A 15,696-nucleotide genomic window follows, 5' to 3' on the forward strand; every position below is an offset into this window, starting at 1 on the left:
ACAAAATTATATTCTTGAGGAAAGAGACACGGCATCAATTGCCCAATATCAGAAAAAGAAGAAAACACGAAGGAAGAGATTGCAAAAAGCAGCGAAGCCAGACCCCAGTTCAAAGACCAACATAGGGATTGGTGACGACCCCGTATATATGAACGACGCTGAAGAGGATTTTGATTCAGGTGAAACCATGGAGACCAAAACAACCACTAAGATAGAATCCAACAAGGAAGATTTTCATGAGCTACAATGGCCACGATCCAAGAAGAAGATAGGTACTTATCCAAACCCTACAGAGGAGATCGAGTGAGTCAAGAAATTAAGGAGTTTGGTAGAAGATACCCAAAGGGATCTACAACCAGAACCTAGGCAGATCCAAATTACAGACACCGTGTTCCCTACGCAACAACAACCTCACCAAGTCCATAAACCCTTAGACAAACCTAGGGTCATCCAAGAAGAAAGTGACTTAAAGTCATGGAAAAGTGGGCATACTCAATTCTTGATGGAAAGAATGTTTACAGAGGGACTACCTGATCCTATCGAAGAAATGGAGATCCCATCTTCCCCACATCAAGGGACTGAAGTCCAAAAGGTTCCGTTAAACATTGCCAAATTGATGGATTTCATGTCTTCAGAAGTTAGAACCACCATCATGTCCAAACTATATAAAGACCCTGAGCTAGTCTCAGCTCTTCGAGCCTTCCTCAATGGAGAACTAAAGTTTAAGCTACCACAATTTGCACAGATGGATGGAGCTGGGGAGATGCCAATAGAGGAGGAACACTTAGATCCACAATCCACAACCCAACCTAGATGAGAACCTTGTTATAGAAATACCTGTTAGCAAGTTGGGACAATACTTTGAGGGTGATGAATCCAATGCAACCATATCAATCACTACCAAGGGATTAACTGTGCAGGGAATCCTTGATGGTGGCGCTGGGGTTAGCATTGTGACTAAAAATTGTTGGGAAACTATGGGAAGACCTCACCTTGCGAGACCACAACCATAGTAGTGAAGATAGCCAATGGGTCTATTGTTAAACCTATTGGGATGATAGAAGATCTCAAGATCAAGGTCTTGTTGAGATGTCGAGCTCTACACCTTGAGCTGGCGTCCACTACGGGTCTTGGCCACTTACGGCATTTACTCACTGGCGCGTTAGGTGACCGACACGGAGGATCTCTGCCAGTGATTCTACAGCTGGACTACACTTATAGTGCCAGCCTAGTACGCTTCTAGCGAGTTCACACTTAGTGACCGCATGTACATATGTGCTACTTTTCAGCTTTAGCACTTAGTCATTTTGTACTCTCTTTTCTGTAAAGAAGAAGAAGAAGCTTTCCATCTCTGTGTGCTTTGTGCTTGTCTTGTGTAGCTCTCTTGCATCCTCATTCTTTACATGGTATCAGAGCCTGGTGCAGGCAAGAGAGGCTAAGAGAGCAAGATCATCACAATCCCTTCGTTCGCAATCCACGACCAGAACAGGTCGCACAAGTTTCTGAACAGGTCTCCAAAGTGCAGTATACAGAGATTTACTGTACAAGTACAGTGGTTGTGAAACGCTTGATTGTGGACACTCGTTGAGTGTAGAAAGCATTACAGGAACCACGATAGCAGGCTCAGCAGATTTGCAGGTTTTTGCAGATTGTAGCTATTTTGTCTTAGTGCTTCAAGATGTCTGACGGTTTCAGTCAGATTGTTACTGAGAAGCTTGAGAAAAATAACTACCCTGCATGGAAGTTCAGAATAACAAATTTCCTAAAAGGAAAAGGTTATTGGGACTATGTAGAAGGAGACAATGAAAAGGAACCAGAGATTCCCGAGGCAAATGCTACAGCAGAACAAAGGAAAGCTTTGAGGGACTGGCAACAAGGCCAGAGCAAAGTGATGTATTGGCTTTCTATGAGCATCACAGATGGCATGATGGGCTATCTACAGGATGCTGAAACCCCCGCCATTGCATGTAAAAACTTAGGCAGAGTGTTCGAGGTGAACACCAAGGCCAGGAAGCTTCAACTAAAGTCGGAGCTAAATCAGGTTAAGAGGAACAACCTCTCCATCAATGATTATGCTTTGAAGATCAAGAGTATCATTGAGGCTCTTGGATCTATTAAAGTCTCAGTGGAAGACGATGACATTGTCCGTGCATGCTTGGATGGTCTAGGAGATGAGTATGTACATTTTAGGTCTTCCATGAATACAAGAGACGACATCCCCGTGTTCCAAGATTTGATTTCTATGCTTATTCTTGAGGAGAAGAACCTTGACACATCTTCTTCTCATGGCAGAAATAATTCTGAACAGGCCTTCTATTCTAACTCCAACAGAGGTAGAGGTAGAGGTCGTGGTCGAGGCCCAAGGGGTTGCAGGGGCCAATTTCTGGAAGGTCAATCAAATCAAAACAATACAGGTGACAGGGGAAACCAGTCTCAAGGCAGGGGGAGTCAAAGAAGTCGTGGTGCAGGATCAAGCAGGCAGCAACATACTCCAGATAGTAGAGAATGTTGGACTTGTGGTGAAAGAGGTCACATGTCACGTGACTGTCCAAACGGAAAAGCAAGTAGAAAGAGAGAACAGGGCAACTATGCATCTACTAGCAGAGATGCAGATGACAGCAAAAACGAGCGCATGTTTGTTATGCAGCATGTAATGAATACAATGACTGCAGAGAATTCCACCCAAGATGATGTTTGGTATGTGGATTCAGGTGCCTCTAATCACATGACGTCTCGTGGAGAGTGGTTTAGAGATATGCGCAAACCAGATGTGCCAGGCTATGTGCAGACAGGAGATGACACAGCTCACCCCATTGCTCATGTAGGGGACATACCTCTAAATACGAAGAGTGGGAAATCAAAGTACTTAGCAGATGTACTTCATGTCCCAAACATTACAAAGAATCTTGTTTCTGTTGGACAAATGGTTGAGCAGGGTGTGCAGGTTCGCTTCAATCCAAATGGTTGTTATGTAGAAGATTTCCAGAATGGCTGTAAGCTGATCACAGAGGGCAAATGTGTGGGCAGAATGTTTACGCTGAATGTAGACATGCCTGAGGTAAAAGCTGCATTATTTGCACAAGGCACAGGTGTTGTGGCTGATGTTGACATTTGGCACAAACGCATTGGCCATGTCAATGAGCAGAGATTGCGCAGCATGCAATCAAAACAGATTGTAAAAGGTTTGCCCAAATTCAAGGTGGATGGTATGCATAAAGTGTGTGCAGCATGCCAGTTTGGAAAACAGTCAAAGGGCTCATTTCCACATGAGCGCAATGTATGTAAAAAGCCACTTGAGGTGGTGCACATAGATGTTTGGGGTCCAACCGATACTGCAAGTATACATGGTTGCATGTATTATGTCTCTTTCATTGATGACCATACAAGGAAAGTATGGGTCAACTTCATGCGTAACAAAAGTGAAGTGTTTGGTCACTTTCAAGACTTCAAAGTCATGATTGAGAAGGAGACAGATATGCAAATCAAGACATTGAGGTTAGATGGAGGGGGAGAGTACTTCTCCAATGATTTTTCAGATTTTCTACGAATGCATGGTATACACAGGCAGTTTACATGCAGATATACTCCACAACAGAATGGGATTGCAGAAAGGAAAAATAGACACATTGCAGAGGTTGCACGTGCATTGATGAATGAGAAGAACATGCCTCATCATTTCTGGGCTGAAGCTGTAAATACAGCTGTGTACATTATGAACAGGACACCTACAGCTGCGGTGCATGATGTAACACCTCAGGAAAAGTTTACAGGTACAAAGCCTAATTTGGCACACTTGAAAGTGTTTGGTTGCATAGCTTACGTGCATGTACCAGATGAGTTGCGTAGGAAATTGGATCCTAAAGGAGAGAAATGTATTCTTGTGGGATATTCCCTTGAACAAAAGGGGTACAGGTGCTACAATCCTACTACACAAGAATTACGAGTGAGCAGAGATGTAGTCATTGATGAGATGAGCAGCTGGTACAGTAATGCACATGGCACTATTGGGGCTGATGTAAAAGATGATGTGGTTGTACAAAATGTGAGGCCACAGTCACAGATTTTGAGTGGACCACAAGAGTCCTCTTCTCGTGGCTCTGTTGAGAAACCATGGAATGGTAGACTACGTACGCAGGTTACTCCACCAACAGGTACAGGGAATGTATCACGAAAAGAAAAAGAAAAGGTTGATGAACCTCCCTTTATGGCTGATGCATCATCAGGTTTTTCACATATAGACATGGATTCAGATGGTTCTGAACAAAGTCTTGATGAGGAATTTGGAATTCCGGCTGTCAGGACACCTGGTGTAAGGAAAGTACAAGAAGATGCTAGAGGGCAAAGGAGTGACCCAGGACCGCGCAGATCTAATAGAGTCAGAAATCCAGTTCAGAAATTGACTTATGATGGGTATCTAGCGCATCACCAAGCCTACATGGCTAAGGTGATACAGGATGTGGAGCCCACATGTTTTGAGGATGCAGTTGGAAATGTGCATTGGGATGATGCAATGAATGAAGAGATGGCTGCATTGGAAGCAAATGACACATGGGAGTTGGTGCCATTGCCAAGTGGCAAGAAAGCTATTGGCTGTAAATGGGTGTATAAAACCAAGCATAAGGCTGATGGTAACATTGAGCGTCACAAGGCAAGGCTGGTCGCAAAGGGTTATGCACAGACGTATGGCATAGACTATGAGGAGACCTTTGCTCCAGTGGCAAAGATGACGACAGTGAGATCTGTCATAGCAGTGGCTGCATCTAGAGGATGGATTATGCATCAAATGGATGTAAAGAATGCCTTCTTGAATGGTGAGTTGCAAGAGGAAGTGTATATGGATCAGCCACCTGGTTATGTCGATCCACGTTACCCAGATTATGTATGCAGACTTCTCAAAGCTTTGTATGGTTTGAAGCAGGGCTCTAGAGCATGGTATGACAGGATTGCAAAGTATCTTGTCAGTATTGGTTTTAGGAGAGCTCATGCTGATCATTCACTCTATGTACGTGAGAGTGATGTGGGGATTGTGGTTATTACCATATATGTAGATGAACTTATTATTGTTGGTGACAATGCTATGGAGATTGACCATGTGAAGGGTCTTCTCAAATAGGAGTTTGAAATGAAAGATTTAGGCGAGTTGCGCTACTTTCTTGGCATTGAAGTGATCAGGACTCCAGAGGGTGTATGGCTATCACAGAGACAGTATGCTTTGGACATGTTGTCAAAGTATGGTATGGCTGATTGTAAGCCAATTTCTATTCCCTTGGATGTGAATGCAAAGCTGAGTGCAGAGAAGGGTGATGTTGTTGAGGATGTCAACATGTACAGGAAGATTGTGGGTAGTCTAATCTACTTGACTATCACGAGGCCAGACTCGAGCTACACAGTAGGCTTGGAGAGTCAGTTCATGCAACTTCCGAGGAAGCCACATTTGGATGGAGTACGACGCACACTTAGGTATGTGCAAGGTACTCTTGACTACGCATTGTTCTATGCAGCAGATGCACCATTACCACGCACGCAAACTACCTTTAGTTTGGTTAGAGAACCGGAACCCGGCGCCGACGATTGAACGAGTTGTTTGTCGCTTCATTCAACGGTAGGGGTCTGGGCCGTGAGTAACTTGGTGCAACTCGCAGTTATTCATTTAAGGCACGAAGTGCGTATAAATGGTCTTTTCGCGCGCGCTTCGTCATTCATGATACGAGTTAGCACCGGGCCCCCAACTCAAAAGGTCAGGTCGGCGATTTAAGGAAAGGAGAGATCGATTCGCCAAGCGTCAAAGAGATAGGGAAGCCACAAGACTTTGGTTCAGAGCGAAGCAGAGACGGAAAAAAAGATAGGAAACAGGCGCGGGATCCACCATGAGAGATTAAACCGGTTTATCTAATGCTTTCTGGCACCATGCCAGATATGCCATTTTTTGATGGGTAGAATGGGGTCTAATTATTCACCATGAGAAATTGGTCGAAACGTTTAAAGTCCTAAGGCTTTCGCGTGCACCCTAACCTAAGCCAGGGCAGCCCGGACTTTCTCACGAAGGAGGGACCCATAAAGGAAAGACGATCATAAAGTACCAGAAATGCCCCGAGTTACCACTACATTCTAAAATACGTCAATTATGCCACTTTTAACTAAGTAGAATGGGGTCGGTCATCTGACAGGCGCATGCGAGGCCGTGATAGACGATGATTGGATTTCACGTGATGGAGGCCTATGTGCATTGTTGACTGCACTGCTGAGAGGCATTGGATTTGTTATTGCATAAGAGAGAGGCCCTATGATATATACGACTAGGTTAAACCTTCGCCGATCCGGCTGGCGTCGACCTTTCATTTTCACAATTTATCCCGATTTGATGGGATTTTGCTGATAAAATTATTAGTTTCAGATAGTAGTGATTGGTTAATAAAGCCTATTATTAGGGAACATAATGTATATCAAATAATTGTATATAATAAAAAGAAACCAAAAATACCGGTACTTGACATCAGGGATTCCCTAAGACTATTGCCAGGCAGTTTGAAGTCTTTAGCTGAGACAATGTGCCCAGAATTAGGTAGTAAGGGCTCAATACCTCACGAAGAACTGAATGAGTTTAATATTAAAGAGAAAAACTCAGAAATAATTAAATATTTGGATCAAGATATCTTACTTTTGGCTGGAATTATTAGGAAAGCACAATAAAAATATTGGAATCGATACCTTATAGATATAACAAATAACCTGACCGTATCGTCAATGGCTATGAAAATCTATCGAACCCATTATTATTCTCAAACGTATCCTATTTATAGACCAGAACCAAACAAATCAGCCTTTATTTGGCGAGGCTATTATGGTGGTCACACTGACGTATACATACCCTACGGTAAGAATTTATATTACTACGATGTAAACTCTTTATATCCTTATGCTATGACAAAACCGATGCCCAGCGGAAAACCTGTATGGAAAACTTCTTTGAAAGGGTGCGATCTAGATTCGCTATTTGGCTTTGTGGAGGCTAAAGTAACATGTCCTGATTCAATAAAAAGACCATTTCTTCCCTATAGAGATCCTAAAACAGAAAGCTTAATCTTTCCTATAGGTACATTTACAGGTGTATATTTTACAGAGGAGTTGAAATTTGCAGTAAAATTAGGTTATCAGATAGAGCTTAAACACGGTTATTTCTTTTCTGTGAGTGAAAGCCCCGCCCCTTTTCAGAATTTGTGAAAGAAATCTATGATGAAAGGGTAGAAGCTAAAAAGAAAAAAAGACAAAGATGAGGGTAACGAAGGGATCATACTTCTTATACGAACCCTTTCTGCGTGCGTGCGCAGTATGACTTTTCAAACTAAACCCCACCTCGAGGGCAAGGATCTGCCACTATAACCAACCACTAAGAAACTGCCATGAATATGGAAAATAAAACAGCCTCTGAGTGTGTTAAACATCGAGGCAAAACAAAAAAAAAGATAAATTTTAACAATGGAATTTCTTTTTTTAGGTCTGGGCCTTGCCCTCGGGAGTATTATAACTTGCAGTATTTCTTCATGCTTTGTTATACACATTTGGAAGGAACGGCGTAACGCGCTTTCAGAAGTCGAAAGGCTCCAAAGCATTGCAGAACGCTATCGAAATCAATTCCAAGTGTTGTATAACCAACAAGAAACCCAACGTCGACTAGGGGAAGAAAGGTTACGCTTTGAGGGGCGGTTACTTTGGGAACGAGCACAAAGAGAAAACCCCCATAGGGAAGTCGCTTTACCAGAGCAGACTAGAATTGAAATTGACAATTCCGACCCAAGCACTACTGGGGGTGCTACTGGCTTACAGACCGATTTTGTCTCATCTCCTCTAGAGACGTATTCTTTCGACCCAACCCTTTGTTCTTGGATACTTAAACTTTCGGGAATCATTTTATTGGCAGGTCTTTATTGGATAATCACTAAAAAGGTAAACAAAAGGGTAAAAATAAAATTTACACATGAATTAATTTTATTTGTTACTTTAATCAATTCTTTTGTTTACCTTTTTACCCCTATTTACGTTTTCATGATGGCTTTGGAATTCTATGAAAGGGTCTCGGGAGCTAGGATGTATGCCAGTTATATATGATCAGGTGGAGTGGCATAAGATCTGCCTTTGGGCTTGAGTGGAGACACCTTTTCATTTACATAATAATTTGCTTCTCGTATTGACGAATCGGAGGAAACGCCAACCAACAACCGTATCTGGAAATAATGATTAGTGGATATCGGTACCGTCACTGCATAGTAAGCTTTGGATCGGGGATTCAGTGGTGTAATGTTAAGAGGTCGTGCAACATGAAGACATCGATAGCAATATGGGGAAGGTTCCCATCAGGCAACGGTTCTGCCCGACCTTGCTCAAGCACGCTTTGACTGTAAAGACTTGGTATGAAGCCTTGAAGACGACGTCTCTTAATCCAAAATAGAGGCTAAGGTGAGCTGAGGAAAGGGCAGCGTAAGCAAATGTGTATAAGCCCAGTAAAGCATAACCAAGGCAAGGCTAGGGCCATCTTTGACTGGTTAGTCTGATGGGCCAGCCGTGAACGGATTTACCCTTGGCCTCTAGGTATATTGAAACTGCATGAGTTCACTGGAGTAGAGCACGGTTCGCTGAAATCGGCATAGGTTAGATGCCATTGATGGAACATGATAAGCCTGTATTTATCTGTGCGTCCGTAAGGGCTAAGCATGTAACAGAGTATGGGTAAAGAAAGACCTGAGAAGCAAAGGCTGAGTCTGCAAGTACGTGACCCGCTTTAAATCGAATTAAATTAAAGAAACACAAATCGATTAAAGAAGGAGGCGGCTTTAAGCACAGAGTTTAATTGGGTCGGATAAAGGGTAAACAGCCTGTCTTTCGTAAAATTGTGGCGGTATGGAAGTATGGAGATCTGGAAATAAATTCCTACAAGCCAGGCTCTGTGGACTGGTAACTAGTCTTGGCCAGCTTAGCATAAGCCCTTAATCTATGCGTGCATCGGAGCTATCTCTTTTTTGCTGCGAAGCGGATGTAGCGTTTTGACTTTACTGGTTACGGTTGCCTGCTTTTTGCCGTAACGTGGGCCACGCGGTAAGTGGCCTGAGGCAAGCAAAAAGCTTAGGAAAATGAACCGAACTCTCAATCCAAAATCTGGTGCTATGGACGCTTACGCATAGACTATAAATGCCCCTCATCCCTAAGCGCCTGTAGACGCGTTACAGGGGCGGGCCTCCGGAAACGCATTCGAGCCGTATGAAGGGAAACTTTCACGTACGGCTCCGTTGGGGGGAAAGCTCGACAAAGGGGCCTATCTATCCTAACCGGGAGTATGCTGGGATTTATGAAAAGCAGCACCTTACGATGTTCATGACTAATCGGATTCCGACATACTAGTGGGTACTAGGGGAGATTGCTACGATCGTTATTGTATCTGTATTGAAGAGATGTGAGAAAGTATTTGAATCATCGTACAACGTCTCAATGAAATGCCCAGCGGCACAATTAAAGCTGATGATCGTAAGCTATGTCCTTTATCATGACCTTAAATGAAAAAATCCATGGAATCTCTAATTCACCATTTTAAACCTTATACAGAAGGGGTTTTTGTACCAGCTTTTTCTATTTATACTGCAGCTGAAGCACCTAAAGGAGAATTTGGTGTGTTCTTAGTCAGTAATGGAACCAATCGTCCCTATCGTTGTAAAATAAGAGCACCTGGCTTTGCTCATTTACAAGGACTCGATTTTATGTTCAAAAATCACATGCCAGCAGATGTGGTCATCATCATCGGTACTCAAGATACTGTGTCCGGAGAGGCAGATAGATAATACAATACACACAAAAAAGAAGAAAAAAAGACAAAGATGAAGGTGACGGAGGCTCCAGTGCAGGTAGTAGTAGTATTATGGTAAGTACGGGTTTGAAGGAACTGGTTCCTGAACCAGACACGGTGATATGTGAAGTTATCTATTAGTTCCATTTACAGGGTGTAGTCAAACCAATTACTGTCGATCGACGCGGTGTCGGTCGACACGACATGATCAAATCCCGTGGTAACCCTAATCCTGTATCACCTGTGCCGGATTCTGTATCTAACGTTTCCATTCCTATATCTAACGTATCCGATCCTATATCGTCTACGTCAGATAGTTTATTGCTTGTACCTAAACCATTATCATCGGACAATTCTTTATTTGCAGCTGAGGATCAATCAAAAGAGAAATCCTCAGCCCTAAAAACAAATACATTTCAATTTTCTTCATCTTTACCCCAAGCATCGAAACCAATTGCTTCTTGTTTTTCTTCTACAGCTTCTTCGTTGAGTATACAAAGTACTCCTCCTATAGTAAATTCAGTAATAAGTACTAATTTATCAAGCCTAAAACTATTGTTATTAAAAGTAGTAAGTTTATTTTCATTAATATTTCATATAATAAATAATAGTTATTTAAGTTCAATAAATGAACTTAGTTTAATTAACAATTTTAATAGTGATTTAATTACAATTAATATACCTATTATTTATAGTATAGTAATAGCATTAATAGTATCATACATATTAAATTATAAAACAATGGCAAATAAGAAGTTACTATTAAAAATTTTACTTCAAGTGTTAATAACTTTTGTTTTTGTATATTTTGTTTTTGATTACTACAATATAAACTTTTTTAATAAGATTGAATCAATACCGTATCACGTAGATGAGCCTGAAACTTCTACAATAAAGCTAGACGAATCATCAGTATGGTATAAAAACCCAAAAGTTATTGTTTTGTTAGGAATAGTAGTAGCAGTAGCTGTAGCAGCAATTGTTTACTATTTTAATGGAATTGATCCCAGTTCAACAGTATCTCAAGATATTTCAAGTTACACGGAATCTCAAGTTCTTGAAAATGTTAACTCTTCACAAGTATCATTAGGTGAAATAATATCGGAAAGGGTAAACTCTAATGAATTTCAATTATAAATAATAAATAGAACCTCAGAGGAAATATTATCTGATATTGTAGCTGCAAGAGATGTAGCCCGAATACAATTAGAACAATTAGGTAGAAATTCTACAGAAGTACTATTTAATATTGCAGCAGCTCAAATGCAATTAGAAGTTTTAGGTAGAACTTCAGATGAAATGCTATCTGATATTGCAACAGCAGGAAATGCAGCCCGGGTACAACTAGAACAAATAGGTATTGAACCTAACTACAACCAAGTGCATAATAATATTGATAGGATAATAGTTTTAATGAAAGGTATAGTTTACCTTATTAGTTTAAAATGGATATTTAATCACAATTTAACACCTAATGTAAATTCAGTTGTAAATTCAGTTCTTTCTAATGAAAGGCCACTTTTGTTTAATTCAAATATATCTACTACAAATTCAATATCAACTCAAACTGAAAATTCAATATCAACCCAAACTGAAGATTCAATATCTACCCAAACTGAAGATTCCTTTCATCAAGCATATAATATAGAAAATGTCTTAGGGAGAATGCACCAATTCTATAATGAAGCTATGTCATTAAGCGAGGATTCAATTGAAGAGATACAGGGACGTCGTGATCTATTGGGTATTTCGGAGATACGGGATATAGACTCTACAACGCTATCTTTAGTAACTGAGGTTTCAAACACCAATAACTCTTTAATAACTTGTACAGATCAATCTCCAATAACAGTAACAGTAACTGAGGTTTCAAACACTAATAACTCTTCAATAACAACTATCCCCTACAGTTTAACCAATCAAACTCCAGTAACAATAATAGAGAATCCAAACACCGATAACTCTTTAGTAACTTGTACAGATCAATCTCCAGTAACAGAGGTTTCAAACTAAACTCTTCAGTAACTAATGTACCCTACACTTTAACCTCAACTGAGATGTCTACCCCGATACAATTAGATGATGGCGAAAATGAAGAATAAATGATAGTTTCATTGTAATACAGTCTAGGCCCAGCTGTCCAAAACGCTATCCACTCGCAAGAGTGGATACGCACCGCTCTAGACGGCAGTACCAGGAAACCGGAAGATAACGTGGTTTGCTTGCTTGAAATCAACGATTCGACCACTAAATGTAAATGATTTCTCTATCACGGGATAAAGTGCCATTTGTCCTTGCTTGCAGAAAATGGCATATTTGACATAGTTGAAGAAATTCAAGCATAATAAGCTATCTATTTAATGCTAGACTGACGGAACCGCGAAGGCTATAGGTAGTCTACGTACTGATGAGCGTATGAAAATAAGTCGTATTACTTCATTCTCAGGGCGTAGTGAGGCAGGCCGGGCAATTTCACCCAAGTGCAAATAGATTTTCTATCCGTCCCGTCCGTACGGCGTAGAGTCGGGCATGAAACGATGGGCACCGAAGAGGAGTTGAACCTCTAACTACCTGATTGCCAGGGACTCTATCCAATTGAGCTATCAGTGCGGGGGGGTTGGGTCGATAAAAGCCCAACTGCACCCTTTCCTTGTTGCAAAGCAAATCTTCTCTGCGCTACCTTCTTTTGCCACAGCTACACCACTTTCGAAGTTTTTCTCAAAAGCCATCCCAATAGCCTGTTGAGCGCTTTTCCTTCTTTTCTTTGGGAATAGGTGGAAGGGCCTTGTAGATTATGAATAAAATCAATATCATAAACACTAACCCTATAGCAGCCACAGCTACGACTATTGCTAGTGCAGACTCAGGGAATCTGAAAGGGTCAAGCAGGCTGACTGGGAGTGGGAGTAGGATTAAGTAGCTACTGAACTCTGAACGGAGATAACTGGCAATTCTTTTTTTATAAGTTTACGTAATCAAAGTTACAAAAAGGGTTAATTCAATTAAAACATAAAAAAATAAACAACCAACAATTTAATACCAGATATCTAGAGGTGTAAATAGAGCTACCATGAAAAGCAAACGAACCCTTAAAATACGACAATTGTTTAGACAAGTTCTTAAAAAAAGAGCTTTTAATTCTAGTAAACAAATAACCATTACTAGTAAAAAAGAGCATACTAACAAGATAAACAAAGCGCGGATAGTCAACAATATATAATCGGAAATCTTAGATTATGACTTAATTATGAGCGAATTAGTGGATGTGATACTTAGGCCGTAAGGGAAATGCCAGATATTAAAAACTATCCAAACAAAAGTAGCAGATAAAAGCAAAAGGAGGCAAAAACTACTTAAATAAAACTTTGTTTTATATCTTTTTTTCCATTTTTCAGAACAACTAAGGATCAAAAAGCACCGAGTTTAATAAATCATACAAGGAAAGGTAAAATAGAGACGTGATATTAAAAAAATGGTCAAATGTGTGCTTAAGGCCTCTGTCAGTTATATACAAATAAAAAACAAGTCTAGATAGGGCAAAAGTTTAGCTAATAAAAAAATGAGCTCTTTTAAAAACAGATAAAGCGTGAACCGTATCAGACTGAAGCGAATCAATATCCAATAAACGCAAATCTTCAGTTCTTCTATAATTGTTTTCGAAACAAAATGTTTCATTTTACTAATTAATCAGTTTTATTTAATTAAAATAAAACTTCTTTTTTTAGTTCTTTTCTTAATAATCATGGCTTTTGTTTTGTCTTTACTTTTTAACTAGAGAACAAAAAAACCCTTATCTGCTCCATAGACACAAGTTGTATGGTAGAAAACAAACTTAAAAACACAAGAAATATTCTCTCTTATATTAACAAAAGAGCTCCTTTCAAAGCGTTGCCGCATCCTTCTTCTTTTGACGCCGGTGAGGCCGGTTTACTAATGTTATTCTTATCTTTTTTCTTTACTTCTTTTTTTGCTTTTTGATTTTGTAGCTTATATAGATAAAAGCCTCTGTCTATGCTAGCATTAGCTTAGCTTTTAGCCCAGTTAACGGAAGATCTCAAGAGTAATTGCCTGTCCACCGAGCTGGCTGTATAGCATCTTTTGAGACAAAATCGCATTGCCCTTGGCGGATCTGCGACTGACAAAAATGAATCACGCGCCAGCTCTGCACAGACTTGGCCCCAGCAATTATAACCATATACACAATTACGGTTGTGTGTACTTAGCGCGGGGCGCGGAAACAAGCATAGGCTTTTGCATTGGCTTGGTTATGTTTCTATAAAAAAGAAAATAATGATTAGTTTCCGATTAGCGTTTTGCCGTTTCCTAATCAACGTAAATAGAGCTTGATGGGTCCTTGGCCCACTCTAAAAGGAACTGCTAAGGTAGGCAAGAAGGTAATCTCGTCTATGTAATCGTTTGAGCCGAGCCCCTCATCTCAAGAATGTTCGTTATCAACTTGACTGCGTCGGTATTTAGTAAGTCTAATGGTGTACTAGTTGGTTTAAAGTCGTTAGGCAGGGAAAAGTCAATCCAACGAAAAAGGTGGGTGGAGTAAGGGGAAGCAAGACTGTCTAGTCATTGCTGACGGTGTGGGTAAAAGAGAGAGATTTTGTGCACGCAGTTAAGGCCATTGTATAGTTATGTTGGTTTTTTTTAGCCTAGGCAAAGCCTTAAATATACGTTTCGCTATCTATAAAGGCTAACATCTTTTTTGAACTGCCACTTATTGGGATGGGAGAGGCAGGATTCGAACCTACGTAGAAAACCTTCAACAGATTTACAGTCTGTCGCTTTTAACCACTCAGCCACTCTCCCTGTTTTTTCTCTTGCGTGTCACTTAATTGCCCACTGGAGCACTAGGCATTGTTAATGGCGGGTGGGATATCCGGTAAGCAGGTCTTTTTTCAATACTCTTACACATGCATGCCCTTTGATATGCTTTTAAATTACACGGCTGACTTGGATTTGATACTCTTGCTTAAGCTTTTGCTAATGGCTTTTTTGGTTTTTTTTGATTCATAGGTTTGTTTTTTTCCTTAAACTTACGTGTAACTCCTTAAGAAAAGGAAACAAATTCGCCTACTACTTCATCTGAGTCAGCCATCTCAGACGACGTTAAAGAACTTAGTCTTTATCTATTAATTCATTTACGTTACCTCCACTTTAAGTACCTAAGGCTACTTTATCTTCAGCCCCTGCTAAAGGCTGGCTTGTTGAATACCCGAAGAAGTTAAGATCAAAAAGGAAGACAAAACTACGTAATAAACAGCGTTATAGCTTTTTGGCCTTGGATTGGGTTAAAGGCAATTATTCTGGCCCTTTCTTTATGTCGAAAAGAGTTTCTAGCAAATACAACGATTCTGAATCTAAAGACAAAACGGAATCCTACGGGCCTAACATAGACCCTGAAGACTTTATTTTCATAAAGTTAATAGAAAATAGTAAAGAACTTTGAAAAGAAAGCCGACCTATAGTTTACATGCTATCATTGAGATCACCCAGCGCGTCGGGATTGCCTTTTGGGACTGCACTTCGGGGCTCAACCAACTAAACTCTCGGTGTCTACGGCGTTAGAATGAACTTCGTGCCCAAACGAGCACGCAGACACGAGGCATACCCTGATTAAATAGGGTGTTGTTTGTGTTGGCTGGAAACATGGTCAACGTGCTATTACATGCGATGTAGGGATTTTATCAACGTTCATTTCATAGGGAATTGGTCGTGGGTTAAAGTGCCCCGCTCACCGGCCAGCGGATCAAGATTCTTGCATAATTCTTCCATACTAGTGTGTGCTGTGCGATTCTATTGACTTAGATCACAGGTTGGAGATAAGTAAACTTGAACCGCTGGCATCTGCTATAAGG

At 40.6% G+C, this 15,696-nt stretch overlaps 1 non-coding gene and 1 pseudogene across 1 annotated transcript; one reads left to right on the forward strand and one right to left on the reverse strand.

The window, feature by feature from the left end:
* The first annotated feature begins 11,521 nt into the window (after window positions 1-11,521).
* Window positions 11,522-12,292, forward strand: LOC147419734 (uncharacterized; annotated as a pseudogene).
* Window positions 12,293-14,564: 2,272 nt separating this feature from the next.
* On the reverse strand, window positions 14,565-14,647 carry TRNAY-GUA (transfer RNA tyrosine (anticodon GUA)). Its single transcript has one exon. It is a non-coding gene; the product is annotated as a tRNA-Tyr (tRNA).
* Between the last annotated feature and the right edge of the window lie 1,049 nt (window positions 14,648-15,696).

The sequence above is a fragment of the Adiantum capillus-veneris genome, chromosome 29, assembly GCF_014529385.1.
Source record: "Adiantum capillus-veneris isolate H3 chromosome 29, ASM1452938v2, whole genome shotgun sequence".
Lineage (NCBI taxonomy): Eukaryota > Viridiplantae > Streptophyta > Polypodiopsida > Polypodiales > Pteridaceae > Adiantum > Adiantum capillus-veneris.